This window comes from Lissotriton helveticus, chromosome 1_1 (assembly GCF_964261635.1).
Source record: "Lissotriton helveticus chromosome 1_1, aLisHel1.1, whole genome shotgun sequence".
Classification (NCBI taxonomy): domain Eukaryota; kingdom Metazoa; phylum Chordata; class Amphibia; order Caudata; family Salamandridae; genus Lissotriton; species Lissotriton helveticus.
In genome coordinates, this window is record NC_136057.1 from 971737719 (window position 1) to 971762316 (window position 24598).

The 24598-nt window shown below is 47.9% G+C and overlaps 1 protein-coding gene across 4 annotated transcripts in view; it reads right to left on the reverse strand.

Annotated features, from left to right (window-relative positions):
* The window catches only part of TASOR2 (transcription activation suppressor family member 2), a 1020110-nt gene that overhangs the window by 465421 nt on the left and 530091 nt on the right, over positions 1-24598 (reverse strand). The gene's annotated exons all lie outside the window — the stretch shown is intronic.

A 24598-nucleotide genomic window follows, 5' to 3' on the forward strand; every position in this document is an offset into this window, starting at 1 on the left:
CAGCACCGCATAAATCAGAGTAGGCCTAAACATGTGCATGTGGCATCTCACATTAGGCAGAACACCAACACTGTCCGCATTGGGGGGAAAGACCATTAGGTATAAATCCCATGAGGCATACCACATTAGCCTAAATGCATGAGCCCAGGCATAGAATGAACGCATACTTGGGATAACAAGAAGACATTATGCCTAACTATATTAGCATCTTCTGGGCATCACCACCCCTTAGGCGTAACAGTAGGCATGAAAACAGTAGGAATGTAACACTACGCATTGTATCAGCATGCGTCACATTGGGCATAAACACACTTGCATAAATGACTTTAGCATGGGGCCTAAACACATTAGTCAGGCATGAACCACCTGAGATCATCCTCGTATGACATTAGGCCTGAACATTTGCGTTAGGCATTATTAGGGGCATAAACGACACATCATGCTTAATGTTAGGTACAAACAGATGCAGTAGGCATAAACCTGTGAGCCTGGAACGCAGTAGCCTCAAGCATGAAATGAAAACATCATGGCATGTCATAGGGCGTACCCTAGGGAGCATAGAGGCCTCATTAGCATAGATCACATGCAACCACACCAACAGAGACAATAGGCCTCGCAGGCAAAAAGCACAGTGTGCACCAATTGCTGCAATTGCCCACTGTCCAGCGGGGCAGTTGTGCCAGGTAGAATTAGCACGGGTCCATTGGAGCCCTTCTCTGGGACTCGGGAATCAGCAGACTTGCCCACACTGCAGTTGCCCACGTCTGTGGTGCAGCTGTGACCGACAACAAGCACTGGCGCATTGGGGTCCCTCTGTTGGGACTCTAAAGTACAAAAAGACACCATTGTTGTAGCTGCCCGCTATCAAGTGGGGCAGCTGAGGAACCAAATGAGCACCGGGGGCGGGCACCGGCAATGTGCCCGACCCACCCAACCACCAGCAGACTGAGCCCCATTCACTGGCACTCCTCGCGCTGCTCTGGGGCTCTCCTGGGTGGAACAAGGTACCAGCAGTGTGTCTTCGTCAACCTTGCTCCCCTCACTTCCCCCGGTCCCTCTTCTTGGGACCGGGACTTTGGCTTGGAGAACGCGAGGCTTCTAACGACTCCGGCTGCACTCTGGGCTTTCCTCAGCTCACAGAGAGCCTCACAGACAGCGGCCCTCTCCGGCGCCAGCCCCTGACTGCGGGGTCACCGACCGGCTGGGTGGGCACCCGCCCCGGTTTCCTTCCGGCGCTTCTGTTGCCCGCACCGCGGGGCTCTCCCTCACACACCAGAGCCCCGCGCAGGCAGGCCGACCTCCGGTATTCACCCAGTCCCCTCCCCTAGGACCAAGACTCCCACGTGGTGGTGCGGCCGCCGGACAGCTTCCAGTCTCTCAGGATCCACTCCTGTGAACTCGCGGGGCTTCCTTTTCCATCTGGGTGCCCCGCCTGCGATCAGGCGCGCCCTTACTCGGCTTCCTGGCCGCGTCTTCTGCCCGGGCCCGCTGTGATTTCTCCTTGCGGCAAAGTGCAGGGTAGGCCCCCGCTAAAGGCGGCAAAACGCAGGGTGGGCTCCCGCTGAGTAATTCAACACGAAGGCGGCACAAATGTGGGGTGGGCGCCCGCGAGGGCAACAAAATGCAGGAATTCACGGCAAGCAGCACACCACTCCTTAGCGCTACCCAGCACGCACAGGTCCCGTCCAGCAAATTATAGCGCTCCTCTTTTCCTGCAAATGCAGCAGTCTCCACTCCAGCATGGTCTCTCACTAGCCCTGTGGACAGTACAGGGGTACAGATCGGCCCAGGGGCCAGCACGCAGGCCCTTGCGACAGTACCCCCTGGCAGTGTTAACTCTCGATCAAGTTCATGCTCAGTCTGTCACATGGAGGCACAGCCCCCCTATATATACCCCCCTCATCCCACCTACCAGAAAGGGCTAGAACATTCTAGAAGGCTCCTGGCAGTTCCAGTCCAAACTGTCACTGTGGGGGAGGTGTAGGGCACCCTGTTACTTCGAACACTAGACCGCCAACCCACCACAGGCAGGCAGCACAAAGCACACAGCAATGGGGTCCATTTTAAAAGTGACATTTCCTTTACTGGTGAAAATAAACCTCTGCACCTCATTGCGCAGCATTTATTTTCCTCTCACACCACACATGGCATATACATTTCCTACCATGGGGGGAGATGTCCCCTAAAGGTTGTTCCTAATATAATTCTATGTAAGGAAGGAAGCACACACACTTGGCACTGCTAACCAGCGCTAAAGTGTCCAACATCCAACAACCACTCACTCCACAACAGCAAAAAGGGTAGGGGGAAAAAGGCGAAAAAGTTCGGGATGACCCTGCAAGCAGGGCCAAGTCCAACACCTGCCTTCTGGAGGAGACAAGTAGGTCCTTAGAGGGGGATCTAACAGTTCAGGAGACCTCTGAGGCAGTGTCCCAGCTCCGGAGTGAAAGATCCCCGAGCCCGAATGGGTTCCCGACAGAAATCTTTAAAGGTGAAAAATCCCCTGTGGTGGCTTCCATGAACACGATTTTTGAGGAAGCACCACAGAGTCGCATTCATCCTAGAGATCTGAGGCAGGCGGAAATTGTCCTCATCCATAAGGATGAGAAGCACAGGGATGATTGCACCTCTTATCGGCTGATCTCCTTATTAAATATGGAAACAAAAATACTGGCTAAGGTGCTGGCATACAGGCTCCTGAGGGTGATAAAAACGATAATAGCCCCAGGTCAGTCAGGGTTTATGCCATACTGAGCAAACAGGCACAATCTGCAACGCTTGTTTTAACGTTTGTACCATTGTGAACTTGATAGGTGAGCCCGCGATCCTGCTGTTATCAGATGCTGAAAAGGCATTAGACTCTGTGTAGTGGCCATACTTGATAGCAATGTTGCAGAAAATGGGTGTTGGCCCTTGTAGGAAAAGGGGTTTTTGTTGCAGTTGCGCCACAACTTTTTGCTCCCTTTTTAGCCAATGAATGAGTTTTTTTTTTTTTTTACACAGGCAGTGCACTGAGGCCTGCCCACCAGATCTCACTGCCAGTACTTTTTCCTTAAAATCAGGAGATGCCTAATTATAACAACTGGCAAAGAAATTTAGCACTCCCGTAGGTCCATAGTAAATTGTACCCCTGGTACCTATAAGGGCTGAAGCATATCTTATGCTACCCTAAGGGACTTACACACAAATTCCACACAGACTGCCATTGCAGGCTGCGTGACGGTGCAGACAATGAGTGCAAACATGAAATGGAATGCTCCTGTGTGCCATGCCAAAGTCACTGCATTCAATATAAGTAATTCACCCCTGGAACAGGTCTTTGAGCAGAAAGGCAGGGTGCATTATATTTTATGTGAGGACATTCTGCATGAGCAGATATGCCCCTGTGGTGTCTAGTTATATTACTACATATTGCAAGTGAACATGGAAGGCATCTTAAGGCATGTACTAGGCACTGGTCAAAACGAGTTACCCAGCTACATGATGGATTCACTGAAACATATGGTGTTTGGTATCAAACATCTTGTATTCATAAATGAACAATAGTTACTTACCTGTAATCTGTAGTTCTCCAGTATATATATATATATATATATATATATAAACAATCACATCACTAAAGCATGATAAAATGCAAATACTTGAGCAGGTGCACAATAAAATAAGCATAACAAGCGTCTGACAGCAGTAAGAGGAGGTGGGAAACAGAGGCTCACCTTATTTGAAAAGATTACGCAGAACTGCTTGACCCACTGAAGCATCGGTCTCGCTGGCTGCATCCAAACAGTAGTGTTTGGTGAAAGTATGCCGACTGGCCCAGGTCGCCGCTCTGCAGATGTGCTGGAGAGGGACTCCAGCGAAAAGAGCAGTTGAGGAAGACACTGCCCTTGTAGAGTGCGCTCTAGGAGCTGCTTGCAAAGGTCGTCCTGCTTGTGTATGGTAAAAGTCAATAGCTGCAGAGATCCATCTCGCAATTGTTTGCTTAGATACTGCTTGTCCTTTACGAATCGTCCCTTAGGTGATAAATAGTTGATCAGATTTGCGTAACGTAGATGTTCTTTGCAAATAGAACTTTAAACATCTCTTAATGTTCAGTGTATGCAATGCCCTTTCTGCAGGGGATTGCGGATTAGGGAAGAATGTCTTTAAGATGACAGGCTCGTTAAGGTGGAAGTCCGAAGGCACCTTAGGTATATACTTTGGATTCGTGCGGAGCACCACTGAGTCATTAGGGAACTGTAAGAAAGGATGATGAATTGTGAAAGCCTGTATGTCACTGACTCCCCTAGAGGAAGTCAAAGCCAATAGAAGTGACACCTTCCATGTAAGGAGTTTCAAATCTGCTTTGTGGATAGGCTCAAAAGGATGGCGCATGAGCTGTGTTAATACCACATTAAGATGCCAATATGGTGGTGGACGACATACCGGAGGGAACGTTCTGAAAAGACCTCTGAAGAATTGTTGTATAATTCTTGAAGAATAAAGAGAAGTGGCCCCATCCTGTCGGTATCTTGAAATCGCTGCCAGAAAAACCTTTAGGGTTGCATGAGACAATCCCGATTTTGCTAGATGTAAGAAAAAAGGTAAAATTTGCTCTGGCTTAGCCAAAAGAGGATGAATTCTAGCTGAACAACATCAGATGCAAAAACGTTTCCATTTGAGACTGTACGTTTTTATAGTAGCAGGTGCTCTTGCATTGGCTAGTACTTCCTTGCAATTTGCAGGAATGTTTAGGTGGGCGAACTCAAGGTACTCAGGCGCCAGGCCGCTAACTTCAGAGATGTCGGGTCCCGATGGTGAATCTGACCGTCCTGGATAGAGAGCAGGTCCGGAGTTGGACGCAACTGAATTGGTTCGCATTCCGATAGGAGAAAGAGCTCGGTGAACCAATACTGGCAAGGCCATCTGGGGGCAATAAGAATCAGCCAACACGGTTCCTTCTTCATCTTCCGCAGGACTCTGGGAACTAGCGGTATCAGTGGAAAAGCGTAGGCATATATTTGAGACCAGTTGATCAAAAACGCATTCCCCTGAGAGTCTTTTTGGGGATGCCAACTTGCAAAGAACCGGCATTTGCTGTTCTTTTTGGTTGCGAAGAGGTCTAGATCTGGATGACCCCACTGCCGAAAGATCCGATCCACCGTCCGCTGATGAAGCTCCCATTCGTGAGTGGACACTGTTGTCCTGCTGAGCGTGTCCGCAAGAACGTTCTCTGTTCCTGGTACATGAACCGCTAGAAGATTGATTCTGTGCCGTATTGCCCATGCCCATAGCTCCTGGGCTTCCTGAGACAAGAGAGCCGATCTTGTCCCTCCCTGCTTGTTGACATAGTGCATACTTGTCGTATTGTCCGTGCGAACCAATACAGTGGCTCCTTGTATGATCGCTCGGAACGATTTGAGAGCAAGGAAGATGGCTCTCAGCTCCAACAGATTGATGTACCACCGTTTCTGCTGAGGGCTCCATTTGCCGCTGACTGTCAGGCCCTGAAGATGAACTCCCCAGCCTTCGAGGGACGCGTCCGTGGTAATCGTAAAGCTTGGTGCGCCCTGAAGGAACGTGCAGCCCTGTTGTGGATTCCTTTTTTGCATCCAGCAGAGAAGGGAACCCCGCATGCGAGGGGTGATCTGGATGAGGTCCTCGAATGAACCCGAGACCTGCAGCCATTGTAAGCTGAGTTCTTCTTGAAGAGGCCTCATTCTGAGACGGCAATTCGGTATCCACGAAATGCAAGATGATACCATTCCCAGAAAGGACTTGAACCGTCGGACTGAAACTGACTTTTTTGCAAGTAGATGTCGAGCCATGTCCCGTATTCTGACTTGTCTTTCGTCCGACACAAAGGCTTGGAGCAGCTGGGTGTCTAGCGTCGCCCCCAAAAAAGCTTGTCTTCGGGACGGTATCAACTGGGACTTGCGGACGTTGATGGAGTGGCCCAGAGATCGAAATAGAGCTAGGCACTGTTGTAAATGGTTGTTTGTTCTGCGTACGAACTGGCCTTGACAAGGCAGTCGTCCAAATATGGAAATATTTGTTTTCCCTCCCGCCGGAGGTGTGCTGCCACTGGAGCCAGGATCTTTGTAAAAACCCTGGGCGCCGAGCGCAGTCCAAAGTAAAGGACCTTGAATTGATAATCCCTGCCAGCCACTCTGAAACGCAGGAACTTTCTGTGTCGAGGTAAGATGGGGATGTGGAAATACGCATCTTGGAGATTAAAGGTGGTCATGTAGTCTCCAGGCGACAGGAGATTTCCTGTAGTGATAACATTCTGAACGTTAGTTTTTTCAGATATTTGTTTAGGCAACGGAGATCCAGAATTGGACGCCATTCTCCGGACTTCTTCTTTATTAGAAACAATCTGGAGTAGAATCCTGTTCCCCTCAGCGTTTGAGGAACCTTCTCGATTGCTCCTTTCTTTAGCATCAAATTGATTTGGGTAAACAGCTCCTTTAGATGAGCTGTAGGTGGACCTCGTGGTGGAACATTCAGTGGAAACTGTTCGAATTCGAGGGCATGGCCCTTGGCTACAATGTCCAGGACCCAACTGTCCGATGTTATCGAAGACCATTTTGAGTATAATTTTGATATTTGTCCTCCAATTTTTGTGTGGGATTGGGACAGAAGCGGTGGCAGGTGATAAGGCTCATTGTCGTTTATCCTTTCCGCGGTAGGCAGGTCTCCTTTTGTTCTGGGAATAATTATTGCCTCGTTGACCAAAGGATTGATAACGCTGTGTTTGATAGCGCTGGTTTTCCTGTCTGTAAGAGGACTGTTGTGAATATCCGCCTCGATTAGAGAACGACCCGCGTCCTCTCGCGCCTTGAAAGGGCGGCTTACGAAATTGCAGGGTGCCCAAGGATTTAGCGGTTTCTGTATCCTTTTTGATTGTCTGCAGGGCTTCTTCCACTTGCGGACCAAACAGAAACTCTCCGTCATAAGGCATATCCAATACCTTTGTCTGCACTTCCTGACGGAACGAAGTGGAGCGCAGCCAACTTTGCCTACGCAGGACAGCAGCACCTGCTAATTGCCTGAGACCCGTTGAGGCCACATCAACAGCACAATCAATCATCTCAGCCGAGATTCTTTCACCTTCCTGCAGGATCTTTTGTGCTTCAGACTTAGCGGGTTCTGGAAGCTGGTCTATGTATGGCGAGATGTCTGACCACATCTGCCAGTCATATCTGCCCAGGATGGCCAATGAGTTAGCAGCTCGGACCGTGGTAGCTGCCATCGTTGAAACACGCTTGCCAATGGCATCCAGGCACCTACCGTCTCTATCAGGTGGAGCTGCGACTGGAGATGAAGGGTTCGTAGATCTCCTTTGTGCAGCTTGCAAGATTACTGAATCTAGTTTTGGTTGACTTGTATGGCAAGCAGGGGACTTCTCCAGAGCTTTATACTTCTGATCAATCCTTGGAAGGACCGGAGGAATGATAGCCAGGTGAGACATGACTTTAATCCCCTCCTTCCAGATGAAATCTATAATAGGTATAGACCTCGTTTGCTTTCTTGGCTGGTCTTTAAAATCATATAAAAAGCATTCTTGCTCTGTATGCCCATATGAATGTGGAAGCATTTCGTAGCCCGCTCCATTAAAAGGTGGAATCCACCTATGTCCACTGGAGGTGAATCTGAAGTAGCCAGTGGCAAAGGAGAAGGCGTTTGAACTTGGTAATCATCCCACTCCGACAACACGGACTCGTTATCGACTTCTCCTTCTTCTCTTTCTTCTTCTTCTGAAGAATGCTGATCGTCCAGTACATTGGATGATACAGGTGGAGGAGATTTTGAAGGTCTGGGGTCAGGCAAAGGTGTCACAACCACCGGTGTAGGAGGTATAGAGCCTGTTGATTCGGATGGCGGAAAACGCCTGTAATAGTCATCTAGCATGCATTGAAGATTGGTAAGTAATGCAATAGGCACCTGAGCTGAAGGGACATTTGGCACAGTTGATGTCATTTGCTCAGGCGGATGCTGATCTTCTTGGTCGTCCTCTTGATACTTTATATTTAATTCGGAAGGACTTGTAGCCGTTCCAAATGTTTCCTCAATAAGAGAATCCTCATCACTGTCCTCAGAATCCAGCAGCTTGTCTGGATCCTGCAGAGTTATTTTCTGCGGAGAAATATGTTGAGGAGATAAAGGTTCCAAGGCTGAACCACGTCTCTGAAGTAAAGACGGTTTTGGCATCGACAGAAAAACCGTAGACGGCGACCACACCTGTAAAGTGGTACAAGAAGATCGCTGTGGCGTCGACGGGGGTTCTAGCAAAGGACTCGTCGACTTGGGTTTGACGGTAGACGACAATGAGGTCGTCGTCGACAATAAAGGCTCCGCCGACGGTGGTGTCTTCGTCGATGATGGTAACTTCGTCGACGATGCTGTCTCAGTCGACGATGATGGCTTCGTCGACGATGGTATCTTCGTCGACCTCTTCGCCGTTGATGGTGTCTTCGTCGACGGTTTGGTGGTCGTCAACGATCCCGTCGACGGTGGCTTCTTCGTCGGTGGAAGGACAGGCGTCGACGATGGCAGAAGATGAAGACTCTGCCGTCGACGAGATAGGTCTAACAGTGACATAGACCATCGTCGGCGATGAAGACGCCGTCGACATGATCATCTCAGGCTTAGGAGAGGAAAACGTTACCGTAGACGTAGAGTCGACGGAGATCTTCGTCGATGAAGAAGTCGACGACAGGGTCTGTTTCTAAGGTAAAGTCTTCTCACAAGATGTTTGAGGTAACTTCTTTGTGGATTTTCTCGGGGGCGTGGATGAACCACTTTTCTCCTTAACAGGGGGAGTAGCCTTAGAAGAGGAAGGCCTCTCAGACCCCTTAACAGGAAGGTGCTTCCTAGCAACCTTAGCCCCAGGAGAGGTTAACATCTCATCAGCAGCTCTCTTCCTAGAGGCTGAAGTAGAACCAGAGGTAATACTGCCTACCTCAGACGCAGGATAGTCCGAATCCTTGAGCTTTTGTAGCCACAAAAGCAAGCGGTCCTCTTTTTCCCTGAGGGTCTTCTGAGGGAAGGTCCTACAGATCTTGCAGTCCTTCACTTGATGTTCAGGATACAGGCAGTAGATGCACTTCTTGTGGGGGTCTTCTTTAAAAAGCCGAAGCTTTCCACAAGAGTCACAAGGCCTGAATAAAGATTTCTTGGTAGACATATTCAAAATACTAGATTCCAGAAGGAAAATAGAGAAGTACTGAGCAGAGCTCAGGGAGACTCCCTTCACATGACGTGCGGTAGAAAATCTGAGAGCCTGAGCCTCTGGGGAGAACCTTCTGGTGGGTGCTGTCGCCTGATTGGCTGCAGTTTGGTCTATACAAAATGACTAGGATAGTCATGAGTGTGGAAGTTTTTTCTCCTGTAGCTTGGATTACTTTACTTCCTGGTTGGGAATTACTGCTTTTTACTATGATATTAAGGCATATTATTGCCATTTTATGTACCGTGGGACTCCAACTCCGACGACTGGGAATGATTCAGGTATGTGAATCTATGAAAGACACCACTAATACTGGAGAACCACACTTATTCCAGTGATGGATTTATAAAATCCTGCACAGAGAGGGTACCTTAGAGGTACTCCCTGAAACCTACTAGTCCTCTAGTGTGGTCCTGTCCAGCCTGCCTCCATAGACGAGTTTCTGAACCCCTAGGAGGTGACGGCCCGGCTCTCAGAGGCCAGAGACAATCCTTTACACCTTATCCAAACAGAATGCGTTGTAAATTAGCACGTCAAGACAAGGAGCTTCAAAGAGCACACAACCTTTGATATGCGAGCAGTGTCACCTCCAAAACCTATGGAGGATTGACCCACAACCTCAACTGGCCAGCAACATCTCTCTTGGAGCGGAGGAGCTGCTTTCCTTCACGTTTGCAGGCACCAAAATGACCAACACTAGAGCCTATGCCAGCGTGACCCTGCTGGACAAAACCTCACGGAGCACAAACCCTCCAGTCTGAGTTGCTGTGAACCGATGGTGCCCCGGAGGCACTAAGATCCACAAAAGATAAGTACCCCCCCAGGACTCCACCTGACTGGCCACCCAGTCCCCGCCTCCAGTTCCAGTGGGCCAACAGTGTCTCTGCATGCCAGAGACCCTCAAGGGCTGAGCCTCCCTTTGGGATCGCCCAGAATGTGAACCCGCCACACACTTTTTGACTGGACCGTTGCTCTTTGATTTAAACGGGGAACCGACGCTGAATGCACCTTGGCACCCGGATGACCCTGAGCCGTCAACGTATACTGTTGGTGATGCCTTGTACCTTGCCCCTTACTTACCTTATATCCAGAAAGAAAGTCTTGCAAGCCCCTGCTAAGTACCCGTATGCAGTATGAGTTGCTTTCCAATAGGACAACATTACCGTTTAACCTTTACAAGTGTCATTGTATTTCTGTATACTACAAATCAGTGACAACTCACCGAATGAAAGTGTATTTCTGTATACTTTCAAGACAGTGGTATCTCAAAACAAAGTACTTAACCCATTACAAAGTTCTTGGGGTTAAAAATATATATAAAAAGAAGTAATATTTTTCTAAATTGGTGTGGATCTCCTTTTTGAGTGTGTACATCATTTATTGACTCTGTGTGTGTAACAAATGTCTGATACTAATCTCTGATAAGCCTAAGGCTGCTCAACCACACTAAACTAGATAGGGCACCTTGGGATTGGTAGATCAAGTCCCTATCCAATCATACAGGACACATGGGCTCTTTACACAACATACCTCTTTTTGGTATACTATATAAAGAGCCAGCTTCTTACATTGACATTGGCTGTACCACTCTGTTAATAAGTGAATCCAATAAGGAATCCAAAAGTATTAAATTCCATTTTTTTCTAAATTATTAAAAATAACTGTTAGGGCCTTGTGTCAAGCCCCCCAGTTCAAACTGTTTAGAATTTTAAAAAGTATACAAATAGTTAGGCCTAAAAATCTATTTTAGAACTGTTGTCGATTTTCCAATATGGTCCCAGCTGGCTTAAAAACATATCTGATACAGAGGGTACTAGTCAGGAACTCAACCTGCCCCCTACAAGACCCTTAAGTTAGGAAAACTTAAGTACCTCTTTAAATAATGTGACATTGCTGTGGGACCCAAACCCACTAGGGCAAAACTCCAGGAGTTGATTGCCAAACAAAAGAGAGCCCGGGCAATGACAGAAAACCGTACTGGGGATGGAGCTGCCAGTAAGGCTGATGATGATTCCTCCGATTCCCCTTCTGATGGTACCCTTACTGGGGGTACCTCCAACAGTACCCCAGAAGAAGTAGAAGATGAAGACCCGAACTAGCTAGAAGAATAGCCCTTGAGGCCAAAATCTTGGCCATAGAAAATTAAAGGGCTGAGAAGGGCCTAGGACACATCTCTGGTGGCAGCAATATTTTAAACAGAGAGAAAGATGAACCTTTTGACCCAAAGACTCCCAACGGCATTGACCCAATATAGGAGGGTGATGATATCACCAAGTGATTCACAGCCTTTAAGAGGGCTTGTAGAGTAAGAATGCTAAGCCAAAAACATTAGAGCTCTCTGCTCTGGGAGCAGTTCTCAGGAAAGTGCAGGGACAGACATCTAGTACTTAATGAGGCAGATACTGAGTCCTATGACCTAATGAAGGGTACACTGATTGAGGGCTTTGGCCTCACCACTGAGGAGTACAGGATTAAGTTCAGGGAGACTCACAAAACCTTGAGTCAAACCTCGGTAGATTGTGTTGACTTTTCAGTCAAAACCCTAGGTGGCTGGTTGAAAGGCAACAAGGTGCAGGACAAGGAAGGGCTCTATATTATGATATTGAAAGATCACAAATTAGCAAACTGTACATCAGACAAGATATATCAGCGTCTAATGGATCCATCACTTTCTGGTCCCAGTGAGCTGCGAAGAAAGCTAATCGATGGGTTAGAAGAACAATAGTTACTTACCTGTAATCTGTGGTTCTCCAATATTGGTGTCTTTCATAGATTCACATGCCTGAATCATTCCCCGTCGTCGGAGTGGGAGTCCCACGGTACATAAAAAAGCAATAATATGCTATAAATACATAGTAAATACCAATAAAAACAAACCAGGAAGTAAAGTAGCCAAAGATACAGTAGAAAAAACTTCCACACCTATGACTATCCTAGTTATTTTGTATAGTCCAAAATACAGCCAATCAGGCGCCAGCACCCACCAGAAGGTTCTCCCCAGAGGCTCAGGCTCCTAGATTTTCTCGCAAGGAGTGAAGGTCAACCAATATAGCCTAAAAGCCTCTGAGGGGAGGTGGGCGGGTTGCATGTGAATCTATGAAAGACACCAATACCGGAGAACCACAGATTACAGGTAACTAACTATTGTTCTTCTCCAGTATTAGGGGTGTCTTTCATAGATTCGCATGCCTGAATCAGAGTAGCTAGCAGTACATCTGTGCTAGGCAGACGCCAATTGTAGTCAAGCTTGTCAGCATATATGGCATATCACAGTGCAAACTGAAAATACACATATCATTTTAAGCATAGCAGAGTGCAATCCTGCAAGCATGTATAACAAATAGAACATAGGAAGCGTCTGACAGCAGTAAAAGGAGGTGGGAAACAGAGGCTCACCTTATTTGAAAAGATTCCGTAGAACTGCTCGACCCACAGAAGTATCAGCTTCGCTGGTTGCCTCCAGACAATAATGTCTGGTAAATGTATGGCGACTGGCCCAAGTAGCCGTCCTGCTGAAGAGGAACTCCAGCAAATAAAGCCGTAGATGACGACATTGCTCTTGTAGAGTGCGCTCTAGGAGCTGCTTGCAACAGTCGTCCTGCTTGTGCATGGCAAAAGGCAATGGCAGAAGATATCCATCTTGCAATAGTCTGTTTAGAAACTGCCTGCCCCCTACGAATTGAACCGTAGGTGATGAATAGTTGGTCAGAACTGCGCAAAGCGGATGTTCTCTGCAGATAAAATTTAAGACACCTTTTGACGTCCAGCGTATGCAACGCTCTTTCCGCCGGTGTTTGCGGGTTAGGAAAGAATGATTTTAGAATTATCGGTTCGTTGAGGTGAAAATCCGAAGGTACTTTGGGGATATACTTCGGATTAGTGCGGAGCATTACAGAGTCACTTGTAAACTGCAGGAAAGGATGGCGAACAGTGAAAGCCTGGATATCACTGACTCTCCTGGAGGGCGTTAAAGCCAGCAGCAATGATACCTTCCACAAGAGATATTTCAGGTCTGCCTTGTGGATGGGTTCGAATGGGTGACGCATGAGTTGTGCCAGGACCACATTTAGATGCCACGCCGGAGGTGGACGGCGTACTGGAGGGAACATTCTAAAGAGGCCCTTAAAGAATTGTTGTATAATCCTCGCAGAATAAAGGGAATTGGTCCCATCCTGTCGATACCTTGAGATCGCAGCCAGAAAGACCTTCAAGGTTGCGTGAGACAGGCCTGATCTTGCTAATTGCAGGAAGAAAGGCAGAATCTCCGGCTTTGCTGAAAAAGGGTGAACCCCGGTTGAGCGACACCAGATGCAAAAACGCTTCCATTTAAGACTGTATGTCTTTATGGTACCGAGCGCCCTTGCCTTGGCCAGAACCTCTTTGCAGTCTTCCGGGATGTTTAGGTGGGCGAACTCACGGTACTCAGGCGCCAGGCCGCTAATCTCAATGATGTTGGATCCGGATGGTAAACCTGTTCGTTCTGAATGCTGAGTAAGTTCGGGATTGGATTCAGCTGAATCGGTTCGCAATCCGACAGAAGAAGGAGCTCTGTAAACCAATACTGGCGTGGCCATCTGGGAGCAATTAGAGTCAGTCGGCATGGTTCCCTCTTCATTTTCTGCAGGACCTTGGGGACTAGTGGAATTGGTGGAAAAGCGTACGCATATGTCAGAGACCAATCTATCGAAAACGCATTCCCCTGTGAGTTCTTTTGGGGATGCCAGCTTGCGAAGAATTGGCATTTGCTGTTGGTCTTTGTCGCAAATAGGTCTAGGTTTGGTCGACCCCACAGGTGAAAGATGCGCTCCACTGTCTGCTGATGCAGTTCCCACTCGTGGGTGGAGACCGTCGTCCTGCTGAGTGCGTCGGCCAGGACGTTCTCTGTTCCCGGAACATGCACTGCTTGAAGATTTATGTTGTGCTTTAAAGCCCATGCCCATAGGTCTTGTGCTTCTTGGGACAGGAGAAGTGATCGTGTTCCTCCCTGCTTGTTGACGTAGTGCATGCTTGTTGTGTTGTCTGTTCTCACCAACACATTGGCATCCTGAATGTTTGCACAAAACGCCTTGAGTGGAAGAAAAATGGCTCTCAGTTCCAGACGGTTGATGTGTCACCGCCTTTGTTAAGCAGTCTACTTGCCGCTGATTGTGAGGCCTTGAAGATGCGCTCCCCAGCCCTCGAGAGACGCATCTGTAGTGAAGGTAAGGCTTGGTGCCTCTTGAAGGAATGCGCACCCCTCCTGGATATGTCGCTTTTGTGTCCACCAGAGGAGAGAATTTCGCATGAGCGGTGTGATCCTGATGAGATCCTTGAAGGTGCCGGAGACCTGTAACCACTGTAGGTTCAGTTCTTCCTGAAGCGGTCTCATCCTGAGGCGGCAGTTTGGTATTAATGGGATGCAAGAAGATATCATCCCCAGAAAAGACTTGTACAGTCAAACTGAAACTAATCTTCTTGATAGCAGATTCTGCGACATATGTTTGATCTTCATTTGCCTTTCCTCCGACACAAAGGCTTGGAGCTTTGGGTGCCAATGTTGCTCCTAAGAAAGCTCGTCTTTGAGAAGGTTTCATTTGGGATTTGTCGAGGTTGATGGACAGACCCTGAGACTAAAACAGGTGTAGACACTGTTGTAGATGATAATGTGCAACCTCGCGAGAACTGGCCTTTATAAGGCAATCGTCTAAATATAGGAAAATTTGAATTCCCTCCAGCCGGCAGTGCGCCGCCACCGGGGCCAAAACTTTCGTAAATACTCTTGGCGCTGACCGTAGTCCGAAAGGTAAGACTTTGAATTGGTAATCCCTGCCAGCCACCCTGAAGCGTAGGAATTTCCTGTGGCGAGGTAGAATGGGGATATGGAAATATGCATCTTGGAGATCTAAGGTGACCATGAAATCTCCCGCTGCCAAAAGATGTAATATTTCCTGAAGCGATAACATCCTGAATGTTAACTTCTTTAAATACTTGTTTAGAGCGCGAAGATCTAGGATCGGGCACCACTCTCGGTTTTTCTTCTTTATTAGGAAAAATCTGGAGTAAAACCCCATGCCCCTCATCTTCTGAGGTACGCTCTCGATCGCTCCTTTTTGAATCATCAATTTGATTTGGGCAAACAGCTCCTTCAGGTGAGCTGGAGGTGGTCCTTTCGGTGGGACATTTGGAGGAAATTTCTCGAATTCTAGGGCATGGCCCCTGGCCACGATCTCCAGGACCCATTTGTCTGACGTTATCGACAGCCAATTTGAGTAAAATTTTGATATTCGTCCTCCAATTTTTTATCGAGAGTGGGGCTGTGGTGGTGGCAGGTGAAATGTCTCATTGGCGCTTATCCTTTCCACGGTAATTTGTCTTTCCCCTGTTTTGGGTATAAGTAGACTTTCTCTGGCCATAAGATTGGTAGCGCTGAGTGTGAAAGCGCTGATTGCCCTGTCTGTAGGAGGATTGCTGGTTATATCCACCTCTATTGGAGGACGATCCCCGTCCTCTCACTCCTCGAAAGGGCGGCTTGCGGAATTGAAGGCTTCCCAAGGATTTAGCTGTTTCCGTATCCTTTTTAATCATCTGCAAGGCTTCCTCCACTTGGGGGCCAAACAGATATTCACCATCATATGGCATGTCCAATACCTTATTCTGGACCCCTTGTCTGAAGGAAGTGAAAAGTAGCCACCCCTGCCTACGGAGGACCGCAGCACCCGCTAGTTGTCGAAAGCCAGTTGAGGCTACATCAACTGCTGAATCAATAATCTCTTCTGAGATTCTTTGGCCTTCTTGTAGGATCTTCAGCACCTCAGCCTTGGAAGGTTCAGGAACAAGGTCAATGAACGGTGCGATGTCCGACCACATCTGTCGGTCATATCTTCCCAAGATGGCCAATGAATTAGCTGCTCGAACAGTCGTTGACGCTTCCCAATAGAATCTAGGCGTTTGCCATCTCTGTCCGGCGGAGCTGTAACAGGAAAGGAAGGATTTCTAGCCCTCTTTTGTGCTGCTTGGACAATTACAGAGTCAAGCTTAGGCTGTCCAATAAGGCACGCAGGTGATTTGTCCGGTGCCCTGTACTTTTTCTCCATCTGTGGCAGGACTGGAAGAATGGACGCCGGGGTTGCCATGACCTTAATCCCCTCCTGCCAAATAAAGTCAATGATGGGTATAGACTTGATCTGTTTTCTGGGCTGGTCTTTAAAATCATATAGAAAACAGTCTTGGTCCATGTGTTCCATATTAATATGAAAGCGTTTAGTAGCACGCTCCATCAAAAGGTGGAAACTGCCCAAGTCCACCGGCGGTGAAATTGAGACAGTCTAAGGTGAAGGAGAAGGAGTTTGCACCTGGTATTCATCCCACTCCGACTCATCCTGTACCTCTCCTTCTTCTCTTTGATCATCTTCATCCGAAGACTGAACATCCACAGGCTGATTGTGTGGTGGAGGTGAAGAAGGATTTGCTAGTTGAGAAACTGGCAAAGGCGCTTCAGTAGCCGGAGTAACAGGCACCGAGCCTGTAGATTCAGATGGTGGAAACCTTCTTTAATAATCATCCAACATATATTGTAAGTTGGTAAGTAAAGCAACTGGCACTTGTGAGACAGGGACTCTGTCTACAGGAGACGCCATACGTACAGGTGATTGTATATACTCCTGTTCTTCTTCTTGATATTTTATATTTAACTCAGAAGGACTAGTGGCTGCTCCGAATGTCCTTTGAACCACTTAATCCTAACTGTCAGAGTCTAAAAGCTGGTCCGGAACCTGCAACGGCGACTTCTGAGGCGAAATATGTAGGGGTGAGAGCTGGAAAGCTGGTTCACGCGTTTGAACTAAAGACTGTTTTGGTGTCAAGAACACCGTAGACCGTGACCAGACTTGCAACGCAGTGCAAGATGACAATTGCGGCGTCGACGGTGCGTCCACCAATGCCGATGAGGCAGACGTCAATGGTTCCGTCGTCGACGGCATAGACTTCGTCGACGAAACAGGCTTCGTCGACGGCACAGGCTTCGTCGACGGTATGGACTTCGTCGACAAAAAGGACTTCGTCGACGGTACAGACTACGTTGACGGTACAGACTACAACGACGGTACAGGCTTCGTCGACGGTACAGGCTTTGTCGACGGTATAGACTTCGTCGACGGACAGGCTTCGTCGACGGTATGGCAGTCGTCGACGGATTGGGCTTAGTCGACGGTAGGATCGTCGTCGACGGTATCGGATTCGTCGACGGTGCGGAGCTCGCAAACGAGCCCGTCAGCGGTATCTTCTTCGTCGACGGTAGAGCTTTAGGAGGAGTCGTCGACGATAGAGGTCTAACGGATACATAGACCATAGTTGGTGAAGAAGCTGCCGTCGACATGATCATCTGGGGCTTGGGAGATGAGAATGTCACCGTCGACGTGGATGTAGAGTCGACGGAGGTCTTCGTCAACGATGAGACAGAAGATGGCGTCGTCGACGATAAAGAAACAGTCTGAGGTGAAATTTTGTCAACTGCCTGAGGTAATCTTTTGGTGGATCGTTTTTGAGGTGCAGAAGAGCCCTCCATATCCTTGCCGTGTGGGATTAGCCTTAGAAGGGGAAGGCTTGTCAGATCCCTTAGAAGGTTGATGTTTTTTAGCAACCTTAGCTCCAGGAGATGGCAATACCTCAGACGCAGGCCTCTTTCTAGACGCTGAAGTGGAACCATAGGCTATACTGCCAACCTCAGACACAGGATTATCAGAATCCTTAAGCTTTTGTAGCCACAAAAGCAACCAACCCTCTCTGTCTCTGAGAGTTTTCTGAGGAAAAGTCCTGCAGATCTTACAGTCCTTGACTTGGTGATCTGGGTACAGGCAATAAATATATTTCTTGTGGGGGTCCTCTTTAAAAAGCCGAAGCTTACCACAAGAATCACAGGCTCTAAACATTTCAACAGATTTCTTTGTAGACATCCTTGAAGAAAAGATCCAAAAGGAAGAAAGAGAAGAAAACTGAGCAGAGCTCAGGGAGACTCCCTTCACACGACTTGCGGTAGAAAATCTGAGAGCCTGAGCCTCTGGGGAGAACCTTCTGGTGGGTGCTGGCGCCTGATTGGCTGTATTTTGGACTATACAAAATGACTAGGATAGTCATAGGTGTGGAAGTTTTTTCTACTGTAGCTTTGGCTACTTTACTTCCTGGTTAGTTTTTATTGGTATTTACTATGTATTTATAGCATACTATTGCTTTTATATGTACCGTGGGACTCCCACTCCGACGACGGGGAATGATTCAGGCATGTGAATCTACAAAAGACACCCCTAATACTGGAGAACTAAGATTCCTAAAAATCCTCAGGGTGGAGATTCCAAGAAAGGGGGGCTAGGCCCACAGAAGGGAAAAGAAGGAGGTGGTAAATCCTCCAAAGAGATTCCTTCAGAGACCCAGGCCCCTAAAAAAGTGGATAGGGTATCCCACCCCAGCTCTAGCGGTAACCAGAGTAGTAGGGACTCTAAGCTTAAAAGGTTTCACAGACAGTAGGCCATATGTTGATTGTCAGCTGGTTGGGCAGTACACAAGGGACTCCTGGGGTTGCTAGTATAGCCTGTGAGGATGACTCCTTGGATGAGAAGATCTTTTTAGTTTTCAACTGGGAAGTGGGGCCAGAAGGTGAGTTGGTGATTCCACAGGGAAGCAGACACTTCCATCACACTGAGGTGAATCAACCCCCAATTTCTGCCCTGAGGGATACTTGTGCCAGTCACACAACTTTGCATGACAGGTTGGTACCTCCAGACCAATGTTTACCAGGTGAGGCTAGACGAGTAAGGATTGTCTAGGGTAAGAGTAATGTTAGACCTGTGGCTTTCGTACCCTTAGTGATAGGTGGGACCCTCAGTTGGCAGAGGGTGGTAGTCAGTTCAAACCTCCCCCTGATTGACTCCTAGGAAAGTACCTCTCATAGGTTGGTCTTGGCCCAAAATAGGTACTGGTCCAGTGCCCGTTCTCTCCAAGGATTCTGGAAGTGCTGAACCTACAGCTAGTAAACATAGGCCCCAAAGGAAAGGCAACAGGAAGAAGGGCAGAAAAGGTGGGCAACATTTAGAAAAAGTTCCAACACGCTAAGGAGATTCTGCTCCAGTAAGGAAGAACTCCAAAGTTGACACAGAGGAAGCCTTAACGCCCCCCCCAAAAAGTAATAAAAGTGCAATCATCCCGACACAACACTAGGTGGCGATCTATGCACAGATATGAATTCAGCAGCCCACATGCCTCGAACAGTAATTACTAGTTAGGCTAGTGTTCAGCAGGAGGTTGTGGCCCCCACCTAATAGAAGAGAGTAGAACGAGGGTGTTAACTACAAGAGGTAGTAACCCCACTCCATAACAGCAGTAGGACCCCCCCCAAGCCCAAAGAAACCTATTTGTTAATCGATCCACCTGTGAGTGGAGAGCTAAAAGCATGTTTCTGGGTGCCGACAGCTGTCAGTAGCCCCTCTGCTGGGTATTAGGCTTTATGGCTGCGCTGTCCTTGGCATGGCGGTCTGACCCGATGTCAAACATCAAGGTAGGCCTCCTGACCCTGTTGGTCATGGTGGGTTTACTCCAGTTCTGGGTAACCTCTTTGGGTAAACTGGGGTTGTCCTGACCAAAATAGGGTTAGCAGAGGTAGATACCTCTGTGTGACAAAGTGCCATCTTTCTTGCATGGTATGCCCCAACTTTTTGCTGAATTGCTGATGTGCTTTGACTGAGTGTGCCCTGGGCTCCTGCCAATCAGGTGCCCAGGGCCTGTGTTCCTTCCCTAAAACTGTGTTGAAACAAAACCCAATTGGCATCTCTGGCCACATGTCAGTCCCTGGTAAATGGTACCCTAAGTACCCAGGGCATTGTGACCAGAGAAGACCCCTAAGGGCTGCAGCACTTATTGTGCCACCTTTAGGGGCCCTGTACCCTGACACACACACACTGCCTTTGCGGGCTGAGTGTCCTGGTGCAGAACTAAATAAAGAGTCGACATGGCACACATCCCTGTGTGCCATGCCCACAACCACACTGCCCTGGCATACATCAGTCACCCCTCTAGCTGGGTACACTATGCCAGTGGTGTGGGCACAGGTGCATGAGCCCTGTGCTCCTACAGTACCCAGGGCCATTCCTGGGCACTGTAAGTGCAGTGATGCCATTAAGAGTATATGGTGCTGGGAGGTTGTCATTACGAACTCCACAGCACCATGATGACTACACTGAAAACTGAGAAGTTTGATATCAAACTTCTCAGCACATTAAACCCATGCGATAGGTCAGTTGCCCTGCGATAGGTCAGTTGTGTTTCCAAGTGTTCCAAATTGAGTTTGTTCCACGGCCGATAGGTGGATGGATGTAAGGTAGTTTTAGGTGAGTCGTTTAGCGTTGTTTTATGTTGGAAACCAAGCAAGTGGTGGTCTGACCATGTGACTGGAGTTATAGTTTGAAAGGTAACTAGTTCAGTATTAGCAAAAATGACATCTAGGATATGTCCAGCAGTGTGTGTCAGATTGGGGACAATCTGATGCAGGTTCAATGCGTCTAGGCCGGTGATTGTTACGCATAGGTTGGAGTGTATTGTTATCAGGTTTGAAACTGTGTCTAGAAGTGTGTCTGAGAATGTTGCCTTGCTAGGTGGAGGTCTGTAAAGGAGCAGGAAGTTACAGGTGGAAGACGATGTAGGATTGCATCTTGTTAGAAGAGCCTCACAATTCTTTATGGAGATGTTGTCAACTTTATGTGTTGTTTGCCTGAATACAACAGCTAGACCACCTCCTTTTTTGGCTATACGATTTTGGGTGATTATTTGATAGCCTAGAGGAATGGCTTCATGCAGGACTGGAGCCATATCCTCTCCCAACCATGATTCGGTTATGAATAGTATGTCTGGGTTTGCATCGGTGAGAAGGTCGTATATGTGATGCTTGTTTTTAGAGAGGGATCGAGCATTTATTAGTAGACAGTGTAGAGAGTGACCTTTGGTGATAGTGGGACTTTGTTTTGTAGAAGAGTGATCAGTAATGTGTGGGTGTGTAGCAGGTGTGTTTTTAGTGCTGGTATTAGCTGTATTAGGATAGTAATCGTGTAGCTGTTCTTTATCGTGTTCCTCATCCAGCATGCTAAGAAAACATTTTGATGGATCTGCATGTGTATGTCCCTTGGTGTCATACTCGACACAAAACTCAACCTACTCTCCCACATTAATTCAATTGCAAAGTCTGCCCGATACCAACTGCGCCTTCTTTGGGGGATTCGTCCCTTCTTCCCGGTGCATGACCTCAAAACCCTGGTCCAATCGCTGGTCCTCTCCAGACTTGACTACTGCAATTCTCTTCTGACTGGCCTCCCCAAATCACACCTATCCCCCCTTAAGTCTGTTCTACATTCAGCAGCTCGTTTCATTTATGGGGCCAAAAGAAGCGACCACATCACTCCCATGTTATCCTCCCTCCGCTGGCTCCCCATCGAGGCTAGAGCTATCTACAAGACTGCCTGCATCACCCATAAAGCCTTGCACTCCTCCTCTCCGCGCTACCTGGCGAATAAATTGAAACTCTCTGGAGGCTCTAGACCATCACGAAACGCGGAAAATCTACTACTTGAACCTCCCACTTTCAAGAAGGAGAGATCGATGGCCCAATCCTTTTCAGGCAGCGCAGTGAGAATCTGGAACTCACTTCCGCCTCAGCTCCGGACCACCTCCTCCTCCCAAGCCTTCAAATCTGAGCTCAAAGCTCTCCTTCTTCAAAGACATTTCCAAATGTAATTCATGCCCTCTCTGCTATCTGAAGGAAGCCCTTCAACTACTGAAACATCTATTTTACTTGACTATGGAAGTGTCTTCCCAGTGTGTTCTTGTGGTTTGAGAGTCTGCCTCTTATGGCAGTATTGTCCTTCTTCCTGTGGCGGGGACTCGTGGGTGACTTGCATCCGTCACCTTCTCCTGTAACACACTGTTTACACTCCTACATTTGTTTGTGTCGACACCTGCACAAGTGCCACCAGTGCCTTCGTAACGTTTGTTCTTGTGCTGGAGTGTCCTCCATATATTGCAGTATTATACCTCTATATTTATTTTGTACGCTTTTTGTAACCTGCACACGTCACTTTTTTCCTCCTGCAATGCACCGTTTGCTACCTCTTGTATTTTGTTGATTCACGATTGTCACTTTTGTAATGCACAGTTTGCTACCTCTTATATTTTGTTGGCGCACAATTGTCATTTTGCTTCATTTAATGTAACGTTTGCTTTTGTATTTTGTTCACTTGTAATGTTCTCATGTATCAGTTCTGTTCCTATTGTGAAGCGCTCTGACACCTTCGGGTAAAGTCCGCGCTATATAAAAATGCATAAATAAATAAATAAATAAATAAATAAATGTGTTGGAGATGGTGTTTGAGAATGAGTTGGAGTGCTGTGTTGCTTTTGTGGTGTAACATTGTTGTGAGGTAGACTTGGGGAAGCAAAGTTGTGAGGTGTGGCATGTTGCCTATATTTTTTGCGTGGGGCTAATTCCCCCGCGGTGCTGGGGGGGAGGAGGCGCGCGCGCGGCGCAGTGCTCGTGACGAGCTGAGCTCGTCATGCTGCACAGTGGAGCTGTGCTCATGACGAGCTGAGCTCGTCACAACTCCGCCCACAACACTAGAACCCCCGCACAGGTGGAGAATTAGCCGCGCGTGGATCGTCCGCGGCCGTTATGATGAGCTCAGCTCGTCATGAGCACAGTTCCACTGTGCCTCATGAAGGGGTTAAAAAAAGCAAAAAAGTGCTTTTTTAAAGGAAATCGCTAAATACCACCAACTTGAAGTTGGTGGTAATTAGCGATTCCTTAAGGCTACTGTACACTTTCTTTTGTGCTACTGACATTGCATTTAAGGAATCTCAAATAGCGATACCTTAAATGCAAGAGCAAAATAAGGAATCACAATTTTGCGATTCCTTATTTTGCTAGTAGGTTTAAACTCACCTACATTGCTCGCAGCAAACGCTGAAATTTGACATCTGGGCCCAAGTAAACTGGATGTCTTTTTTTCTGGAAAACCTGGAGTGTATCCTGCAAGACTATAGGGGGTCATTGTCACATTGGTGGAAACTCTCCATTTCCGATAGGCCCAGAGGCCTAATACAGGATGATTTTCCTCCGAAGATTTTGTATGTCTTGCAGAATTCATCATTTAGGGTCCCAGACACATTCTTTCAAAAGGTTGAGGCGACAACAACACAATTGCTTTGGGATGAGGACCCACAAAGGACTGCCTTGTATTGACGAGGAAGCCAGAGGATTTAGGTGGGGCTCTCCCAAATCTGAAGTTATATTATTGGGCGTCCCCAATGCACATCATCAACGATTGGGTGTATGCGCCGTAGCAGCAACCATCTGTGTATGCAGACAGGAGGGCTCTGAATCCAGGGGGGAGGGAGTTACCTTGGCTGGTTCTATGGGGTGGGCAGATGGGCTTCTCTGCCAGACCCGACTGCCCAAGTGATTAGAGTTTGGCAGGAGGTGACTCTGGCCAAGGGTTGGAAAGGACGAGTGGAGCTGGAGACCCCACTGAGATTTGGCATTGGGTATATCCAAGATAGGGGACATCTGGGGTAGGGGGGATGATCCCACTCACAGAGCTTCAAGCCTAATATGAACTGGGGGTGGGAGACTGTATCTCCGCTACCAGCAGATCAATCGTATACCGTGGGAACTTATTCGGGATGTGGCAAACGAGGCACCTTTAGAGTAGAGGATGTTGGGGGTCCCTTTTCACAAGCATGCTGTGTCTCAAATCTATACCTTGCTTGTGACGCATATCCAGCCCTCACTGACAACCCTACGCAGTAAGTGTGAAGGCGACCTGGGAACGATGGAGGATAATGTCAGGGAAGAGGCCTGGAGGTACCAACGGGAAGAAGCTATCACAGCGAACTTTCAGCTGGTGCAGTTGAAACTGCTTCACAGGGATTCCTACACAAGGTCCTGTCTATATCTGATGGGGAGGGCGGATACTGATCGCTGTCAGAGGGGATGTGGGCAGAGGGAGATCCTGCTCCATACACTGTGGGAATGACTGTAGCTGAAGGGGTAGTGGAAGGCAGTGCGAAGGAGGATCTCTTTGGTGCTGGGATGCACGCTTACTCTTACCCTGCAGCTGGTGATGTTGGCAATCTGGGGGGAACGGATATTTAACATATACCATCTCCTGTTCTGCAATTTGGCAATGATGGTGGCTAGAAGAGACATTGTCCTATACTTGGGGGGAGCGGGAGAAGGGTCCCACAGTGGTGGAAGGGTTTCAAATTTGGACTGGTGCATTCTATTGTTAACAGTAATGTTGCTCTGTTGAAATTGTGATACCAGTGCAGTTGCGATATCATGGTCGTACTTTTATTAGTATTCTTAAGCTGGGCGCT